General features: G+C 45.0%; 1 non-coding gene across 1 annotated transcript; it reads right to left on the reverse strand.

Moving 5' to 3' along the window:
* Nucleotides 1–1290: 1290 nt before the first annotated feature.
* Nucleotides 1291–1362, reverse strand: TRNAM-CAU (transfer RNA methionine (anticodon CAU)). Its single transcript has one exon. It is a non-coding gene; the product is annotated as a tRNA-Met (tRNA).
* Between the last annotated feature and the right edge of the window lie 7707 nt (nt 1363–9069).

Raw genomic sequence — 9069 nt, forward strand, 5'->3', positions numbered from 1 at the left:
CCCCTTTCAGACCAGTCAAAGCACAAACAAACATCTTGGATCATAGTATCTCAGTACATTAGAGGTTGGAAGGTACCTCCAGAGGTCATCAGGTCCAACTCCCTGCCAGAGCAGGATCACTTAGGGTAATCTGCACAGGAATGCATCCAGGTGGGTTTGGAAAGTCTCCAGAGAAGGAGACTCCAAACCCACCTGGGCAGCCTGTTCCAGTGCTCTGTCACCCTCACTGGAAAGAAGTTTCTCCTCATGTTGAGCTGAAATCTTCCCTGTTCAAGTTTGAACCCATTGTTCCTTGTCTTATCACTGTGAACCACTGAAAAGAGCCTGGCCCCTTCCACTTGACACCCACCCCTCAGCTATTGATAGACATTGATTAGATCCCCTCTCAGTCTTCTCTTCTCCAGACTAAACAGCCCCAGGGCTCTTAGTCTCTCTTCACAGGGGAAATGCTCAAGTCCCCTAAGCATCCTCTTGGCTCTAAACACTGTGTGCTTCTAAACACCTTTGTCCATTTTAAACAGTATGGATGATGTTGTTCTAGAGCAAACGGTGTAATGGGGAAGTTTCTTGCTTCCTCTGCAGATAACTTTGCAACTCCTGTCCCAGGCTTTGGGCTTTTGCTGCCCAAGCACTGCTCGAATGCTTTAAAATGGGAGAGTTTTGCTTGGGCAAAGCCAGGTTGCCCAAGGGTCTGCACACAGAAGGGAGGACTCGCCTCCTCTCAGTGCCTCTAGTGCCAGGTTCTCCATAGCACAGAACACTGACAAATCACAGAATCACAGAACCTTATCATAGAATCATAGAATCAAGAAGGTTGGAATAGTCCTCAAAGATCATCGAGTCCAAACTGTCACCCTACACCTCATGACTATCTAAACCATGGCACCTTAGGGGTTGGAAGAGACCTTGAATGGTCATCCAGCCCAACCCCTCTGCCAGAGCAGCATCACCTAGAGTAGGTCCCACAGGAAGACATCCAGGCATGTTTTGGATGTCTGCAAAGAAGGAGATTCCACAGCTGTTCCAGGGCTGTGTCATCCTCACAGTGAAAAGTTTTCTCTCCTGTTCCCATGGCACCTTCTCTGCTTCAGCTTTCACCCATTGCCCCTTGTCCTGTCCTTGGCCATCCCTGAGCAGAGCCGGGCTCGACGCTCACCCTTTACAGGTGTCATCAGCCAACTCCCTGAGGACTCTGGGGTGCATATCTCATAGGTCCCACGGACTCCTTCAGGTTCCTCGGGTGGCTACCAGCCTTGACTTGCTCAAAAAACACAAGCCCTGGAGTTAGCTTAGCAGAGGATGGTTTCGATCCATCGACCTCTGGGTTATGGGCCCAGCACGCTTCCGCTGCGCCACTCTGCTGCTCCTCCTGGTGAGGCAGGCGTGCTGGAATATGCTTCTGTATGAGCACCTGCTTTCATTAATTAGCTGTGGCATTTCAAGTTCAAATGTATGTCTGAAGGGAAACCAGGAGGGCCCTCTGGGGACCTGAGTGAGCTCTCATCTCCTACATTAGTGTATATTGTAGTGGCTATAAAGTGCATGCACAGTGAATAGATTTCCTCCAGGTGCATTCCCTTGTTTAAAACTGGCTCAGGAAGTTTCTCTTTATGGTCAGAAGCACAGGTGTGCCAATCCTATTTTCTTCCCCCTGCACTGTGCTAAAATGCTCATGACTTCACTTGATGTAACTGCAGCATAGCAGCAGTTTAAACTTGTTTAATTAAATCAGTTGCATTCTTAGTAATCCCCATCTAAAGTGATAAGAGAGGGTAATAATACTTCCTGATCATAACTTCACAATCACAGCTGTGACTTTTAGGCTTTTATAGTAAGTGTGATCAGTAATGCAGTGGTGGAGTGCAGTGTTGTTTGTCTCACCATGTAGAGCTGCAAATTTTACCTATTCTTGATATGCACAACTAGACTACAACCTGATCAGATCTGTGCTTCCACAGCCTTTCAACCTTCCCTGTGCTATGTGCTTCATTCACATTCAGCAGCACAGCAAGCAGCTTACTGTCTGTTTCCCTTTGATTTAAAGCATGACACATACAAGTGAGCCATAGCAGGAGAGAAAATTGTTTCCAGTGGAGAGGAAATTAATATATTAATGGTTCAGAGCTTTATTTGCTTGTGGAGAGTAAAAGCTCTACCTCAGCCCTAAATGACTGGAAGCAGAAAACCAGAGGTTAAATGGTTCTTGAAGCTCTTTTTTTCTGATGTGTTCTGTATCACACACCCTGCTGTGAGCAAAAATGTGTAGCTTGCCTTAGAAAGACAAACTAGAAAGCATCTCTAATAACTTCTTTTGCTCAAAGGTATTGCCTAATACTGCAGCAATCAGAGAGAGGTTCATAGAATCATCACACAATCACAGAATGTTAGGGGCTGGAATGGACCTTGAGAGATCATCCAGTCCAACCCCCCTGCCAGAGCAGGATCACCTAGAGCTGATCACATAGGAATGCTTCCAGGTGAGTTTTGAATATCTCTAGAGAGGGAGACTCCACAAACCCCCCGGGCAGCCCCTTCCAGTGTTCTGTCACCCTCACAGGGAAAAAATGCTTCCTCATGTTTGCATGGAACTTTCTATGCCTCAGCTTCCACCATTGCCCCTTGTGCTGTCATTGGGCATCACCAAGCAGAGCCTGGCTCCATCATCATAGAATGGTCTGGGTTGTAAGGAACCTCTGAAGGTCATCCAGTCCAACCCCCCTCTGCACTCAACAGGGACATCCCCAACTAGATCAGGCTGCTCAGAGCCCTGTCAAACCTCACCTTGAATATCTCCAGGGATGGAGCCTCAACCACCTCCCTGGGCAACCTGTTCCAGTGTTCCACCACCCTTTTGGTACAGAACTTATTCCTAACATCCAATCTAAATCTGTTTTTCTCTAGTTTGAAGCCATTGACCCTCATCCTGTCCCTGCAGGCCTTTGCAAACAGTCTCTCCCCATCCTTCTGCCAGCCCCCTTCAGACACTGGCAGGCTGCTGTTTGTTTCCCTGGAGCCTTCTCTTCTCCAGGCTGAACACCCCCAGCTCCCTCAGCCTGTCCTTGTAGCAGAACTGCTCCAACCCCCTGAGCATTTTCATGGCCTTCCTCTGGACCCACTCTGTCAGGTCCATGTCCTTCCTATATTGAGGTCTCCAGACCTGCACACAGTACTCCAGGTGAGGTCTCACCAAAGCCAAGTGTCAGAGAGATGTGCATTTGTTAATTAACACCTTAATGACTTGCTTCCTCAGAGAGTTTATTGGATCAGTCTTCTGGGTTACAGTCATTGTTTTTAAAACAAACAAACAAACAAAACCCCCAAAGCCACTGCTAAATCTGTTTCTTGGGGTTTCTTTGGGTAGATGTTGGTTGATGATGTCAGGTTTGGTGCTGTGTGCTTCTGCTAATGGATCAAGGAGAACACCAACAATTACAAACTTATCAGAGGCAAGAGATCAGCTGACCCAATGCCTGCAACTGTAATTAAAGAGAAGCCCTGTGGCTAGCAGGAAGATTGTGATAAATGAAGCAAGAAATTGATTGCTGTCTATTGTGCTCTCTCTGTTTTTTTGACATTAATGTTTGTAGAAGGCAAGAGTCCTGGCAATCTGGAATGCTCACAGTTGCAAAGCATTACATCATGATGATCAGGGATGGGGCTTGGGATGGGCAAATCAGCTAGGGAAAAAAAAGAAAAAAGAAAGGGAGGAGGGGAAATGATAATTGGTAATTATCTTTATCTGTCTTTGATCAGGCTCAAATGCTCTTTCACTGCCAATCTGTTAATGACTTCTGCCTTTGCCTGCTTGCTGCCCAAGAGCTTTCACTCTGCTGCTGCAGTCTGACTGGCCAGTGACTCTGCAGGTTAGTCTTTTGCATTGCTGTCATGGATTGAGTGGACTTTGCTGATAGTCCAGACTTGGTGCTCAACAAGCAGGCTGTCTTAACTGAGACAATCCATTCTGGCAGGAGATAAAAGGGTTGAGATAATGAGAAGCAAGGCAGTAAGAGAATTCTATTGAGCCTTGTTAAGAGATTTATTTATATATATATACACACACATTTTTTTTTTTCACCTTGTGGTTTGTTTGCTATGTTGATGTATTTGCTCTCCAGAAGCAGCTGGGGAGAGTGTGCTGGAGTTCTGTATGTGCTCACTGTGGTGCTGAGTGTCACCTTAGGGGAATGGCTAAGAGCTGTGCTGGTTTCTGGTGGGCCAGGTTCTGTCAGGAGCAACACAGGTCTCTCCCAAGAATACCCCATGGAGATCTGCCCCAGAGCTGGATAATGATGAGTTGCAGGGTGTGTGGGAGAGTATGAGTCAATTCATAGGACAGTGGTTGCCTGTGGTGGTTTGGAATTTCATCCCTGTGCATGTGAAAAATCCTAACCAGCTGGTAAAATGTTTGGAAGAAGTCTGTTGTCAGCCCAGAAATTCCTAAGAGACAGAAACTATCAGAGTGTTGAGCCCTTCTCATCACTGTTCAGAGTGCTCAGGGGCAAGAGAAGGTCTCTGGGCCAACAGAGAGACCAACTGAAAACCAGTCTGTGCCAGGCTCAGCTGCTCCTGTACAGAAAAAGAAGCATAGAGGGAAAGCAGCTCCTCTGGCAAAGGATGAGGATGAATCAAGGTCATCACAGGACCAAGAGCAAGACCCAGGGGTGGTCACTTGATCTTTATCTCTGGCTTTGGAAGATGGCCAAGGATGAAGGCACTAGCAGGCTCTGGCAGTGTGAGGGAAGTCTCACTTCCTCTGTCCAAGCCTGTGTTTCAGCTGTGAAGGGACTGTCCTGGAATGGTTGAGAGAGTCCAAGAGAACCTGTTCGTATCTTATGAAAGCTAATCAAGGCACTGTAGTCCTAGCAATTTTGAGTTTGATTGCTAGAATTATTCCATGGCTATCAGGTTGAAATTCACCCCAGCAACATGTTGAACAAGACAGCTCTGAGCATTAGGCTTGGTGGTATTACCAGCAGTGAGCTGCTGAGGGGAGAGAACACTTTCATTCAGGCTGTGTGAAAGTGAGGATGCTTTGACAGGGAGTTCTGATTGAAAAACAAAACAAAACAAACCCCAGCAACACTGGAATGATTTTTAGACTTGCTGTTTCAGCAGCTCCTTTGTGGTGCCATGTCCCTCATCCTTCATTAACAACTGCTTAATGCCTGTCCCTGTGCTCCCTGCTTTGCCTCCACCAGCCTCCAAGCCCTGTGCCTGGGCCAGCAGCCCCCCCATGGGCAAAGGTTTCCCCCTCCTGTTTGCTTGGTGTTTTGAGCTTCATGTGCTGAGCTAGCCCTCTGTGGTAGTTTTAGGCTGTGCCTAGGAAAATTTTCCACAGATCTTGAACACAAAGTGCTAGAACGCAAAATAAATTGCCATTGGATGTAAAAAGGAAAATAATGGGATTATTTAGACCTTACCATTGGCCTGATATCTAATGTAAAGTTAGTTGTGTACACTAGCTCTCTCTTTTTTTTTTTTTTTTTTTGGCTTCTTTCCTCTAGCTGATGCTTCTGCTAGCTTGCTGACCTTGGCTGTGTTTCTTTGTGGTGGCTAAGTACTAACAAGTTGCTCTTTGCTCTTCTTTCTCTTGTCCAGTGTGCAGGGAGGGGGAAGCTGTTGGTAATCCCCTGCTTTTGTCCAGGGAGGGGTTCTTGTGTTGTTTATGCATTGTAGATATAGATATAAATATAGATGTAGATATAGATATAAATATTGTGTATTTTGCACCTGTCCATTGCATTCCATATTTCTAGATTGCAGTTGTGCTTCTAAATAGAGCTTCATTTGTTTTCCATCTGAGCTAGTCTGGCAATTTTATTTTGGGGGGGGGGTTAATTTCAACCCACCTCACGCTCTTATCTTGAGGTTGCTTTGAAGTGAATGATATTCCTGTAGGAGGCAGCTCCCAGATCTCCACAAGTCTCTTGTGCACCTGTGCTGAGTAAGTGGACATCTGAATGCAACAGAGTTTGACCTTAGCAGGAGTGAGCTTTGATCTGCTCCTACTACCAGACACTGGAAATCTGTGTGGCCTTGATAGGACAAAAGCAACAACAACAAAAATATTTCCAGCAACTTTGTTGAAAACATTGGAACATATTTTAGCTGAAAATATTCCAGTATATAACTACCCAGAGAATCAATTGCTACAAGAAAGCTGTTTAGATATGAGTGATTAATGGCTAGAAGCACTGCCTTTTTTTTTTTTTCCCTTTAAATGTATTCTGCAAGTAATAGGATTTATTTGTGAAAGGGCTGAGAGTGACACAACATTTGTTATAAACATCATGGCAGTATTAATAAGGCAGATTTCCTTATTGGCTTCAGAGATAAATATGTTCTTTTTTTATGTTGGTTTTATGCATGGGATGAATGATGATAAATGCAACAGACTCTTTATGTTTAGCTCAGATTGCTTGAATTAACATAGAGATTTCCAGTGATGGATGATGTTTGTAGTGTGTATATATATATTATTTTTTTCCCCCCCTAAACACCATTTTTCCAGCATGTTGCTCTGCATTGATCTTGCTAGGAAAGAGCATGAAGAAAAAAAAATAAATTTAAAAATCAAAACTTTTTAAGAAGGCAGTCACTGCCACAGTCAGCTGACCTGGCAAGACATCTTCATCATCAAATGGGCCATCAAGAAGGTTAAAGCTGTTATTTCTTAGAATCAGAGAATCACTCTTGGTTGGGGAAAAAAACCCTTGAAGATCGAGTCCAACTATTAAATAACTACCAAATGTGTCTGCTGCTGACTCTTGTCCCTCAGCACCACATCTCTGTGTCTGCTGATGACTCTTGTCCCTCAGCACCACATCTCTGTGTCTGCTGCTGACTCTTGTCCCTCAGCACCACATCTCTGTGTCTGCTGCTGACTCTTGTCCCTCAGCACCACATCTCTGTGTCTGCTGCTGACTCTTGTCCCTCAGCACCACATCTCTGTGTCTGCTGCTGACTCTTGTCCCTCAGCACCACATCTCTGTGTCTGCTGCTGACTCTTGTCCCTCAGCACCACATCTCTGTGTCTGCTGATGACTCTTGTCCCTCAGCACCACATCTCTGTGTCTGCTGCTAGCATGCTGAGGGCATGGAAGAAAACATAATAAATTTGCCTAGCAATGAGAAACACGAGGTAGTGTAGTTGAATGGTTGTTTGCTCATATGTGATGGTTTTAAGGCTATGCCTTTTAATTTCTTTTCACAGAGTTTGAGCAAAAAAGTGAAAGAATGTAAATAAATCACAACTGGATGTAAGAAAGCCTTAAAACCACCACATCACAGCTGATGCATACCTATGCTGGGAAGGTTTCAGTCAGCAGGAAAAAAGAAAACAGCTAAGAAAAGGGGAGTAGTTTTAATCTGAAGCTAAGCAAAAGTGAAATTTGAAATGAAGTCAGTGGGCCTTATGGTTGTAGCTCAAAGAGATTTGATAGGCTCCACAGTAATTATCAATGTGACACACAGCAGTCTAGTTATGCCACTAGAAGTCATGAGCAGGGGGCTTAGGACATCCTGAGTGTGACATTGTAGTGAAATTAAGGAATAACACAACAGATTCCTGACTCAAATGCTTAATGTTATTTTATGCTGGGCTTATTCCGTTCCAGGGATAAACAGATGTGGCAATTCTGCTGTGGTTTTACCACCTTACAATTGCTGAAGCCTGAAAAGTGGAGCAGCCTGCAAAACAAAACCATTTCTGTGCTTTGTTTTCCTTAACGTTTTGACGTTTATCTGCTAAGTGGCCATGTCCAGGAGGAGAAAAAAAAAATATCTGCTAATCTTTTTAGTTCTAGGGTTTAATGTGATGTTAATAACCGTGCCCACAACTTGCATAGATTTAGCAGAGGCATGAATCACAGGGCAATTATGGCTTGGTGCATTGAGGAATTTTGTAAGAGAGCCAAAGTACTCAGCAGTTCCTGCTGGAAAAGCAGGGTAAGAATCTGGTATAGTGTTTCCAGATGCAGTTCTATTACAAGCTGCACCAAGAGAAGTCAAGGGGAAAGGTTCAATTTTTTTGGGTGTGAAAGCAAAGAAGCTGCTGCTAATGTGAGGGTGGTTTTAGTAGCCACCAAGTAGTTTAGATCGAGGCAAGAACAAGAGAAGTGTGATCATTAAATATAGATCCAGAGAGGTGATTCTGCCACTTGATTCTGCTCTGGTGAGACTTCACTTGGAGTGCTGCATCCAGGTCTGGAGCCCTCAGTACATAGACTTGATGGAGAGGGCCCAGATGAGGGCCACAAAAATGATCCGGGGGTTGGAGCTCCTCTGCTGCAAGGACAAGCTGAGGGAGCTGGGGGTGTTCAGCCTGGAGAAGAGAAGGCTCTGGGGAGGCTGAGAAGGGATGTGATCAATGTCTATCAATAGCTGAGGGGTGGGTGTCAAGGGGAGGGGGCCAGGCTCTTTTCAGTGGCTCACAGTGATAAGACAATGGGTTCAAACTTGAACAGAGAAGATTTCAGCTCAACAGGAGGAGAAATTTCTTTCCAGTGAGGGTGACAGAGCCCTGGAACAGGCTGCCCAGGGGGGTTGTGGAGTCTCCTTCTCTGGAGACTTTCCAACCCCACCTGGATGCATTCCTGTGCAGACTCCCCTAAGTGATGCTGCTCTGGCAGGGGAGGTTGGACCTGATGATCTCTTGAGGTCCCTTTCAGTCTCTGTTATACTGTGAGACTGTGTTTGATAGCACTTTCAGCAGTCATATCTTGGCTGTCACACTCTGGCTGCTCTTTCATGCCTTCATTGAGCTTCCTGCTCTGTTTACCTCTGTCTCTATAATTCACTGCAATCTTTCCGACATTCTTCCAGATTTCAGGAAGCCTCAGCACGTTTTCACTCTTTTGTTTGGTGACACTTTGTCTGCAGCTGAAATCAGATGATGTCTCTTCATTGCTGGCAAGATTTCCATTATATTAATCTCTGTTGTCATTATTTCTTTGCAGGCAGGCCACTGATAGGAGGAGTGTAATAAGCTGCTGCCACTAGGCAGTAACTAATGACAATTAATACAATAATGTTGATGTAGGAAACAATATTCATTGCATGAATACCTCT

The sequence above is a fragment of the Indicator indicator genome, chromosome 8 (assembly GCF_027791375.1).
Source record: "Indicator indicator isolate 239-I01 chromosome 8, UM_Iind_1.1, whole genome shotgun sequence".
Lineage (NCBI taxonomy): Eukaryota > Metazoa > Chordata > Aves > Piciformes > Indicatoridae > Indicator > Indicator indicator.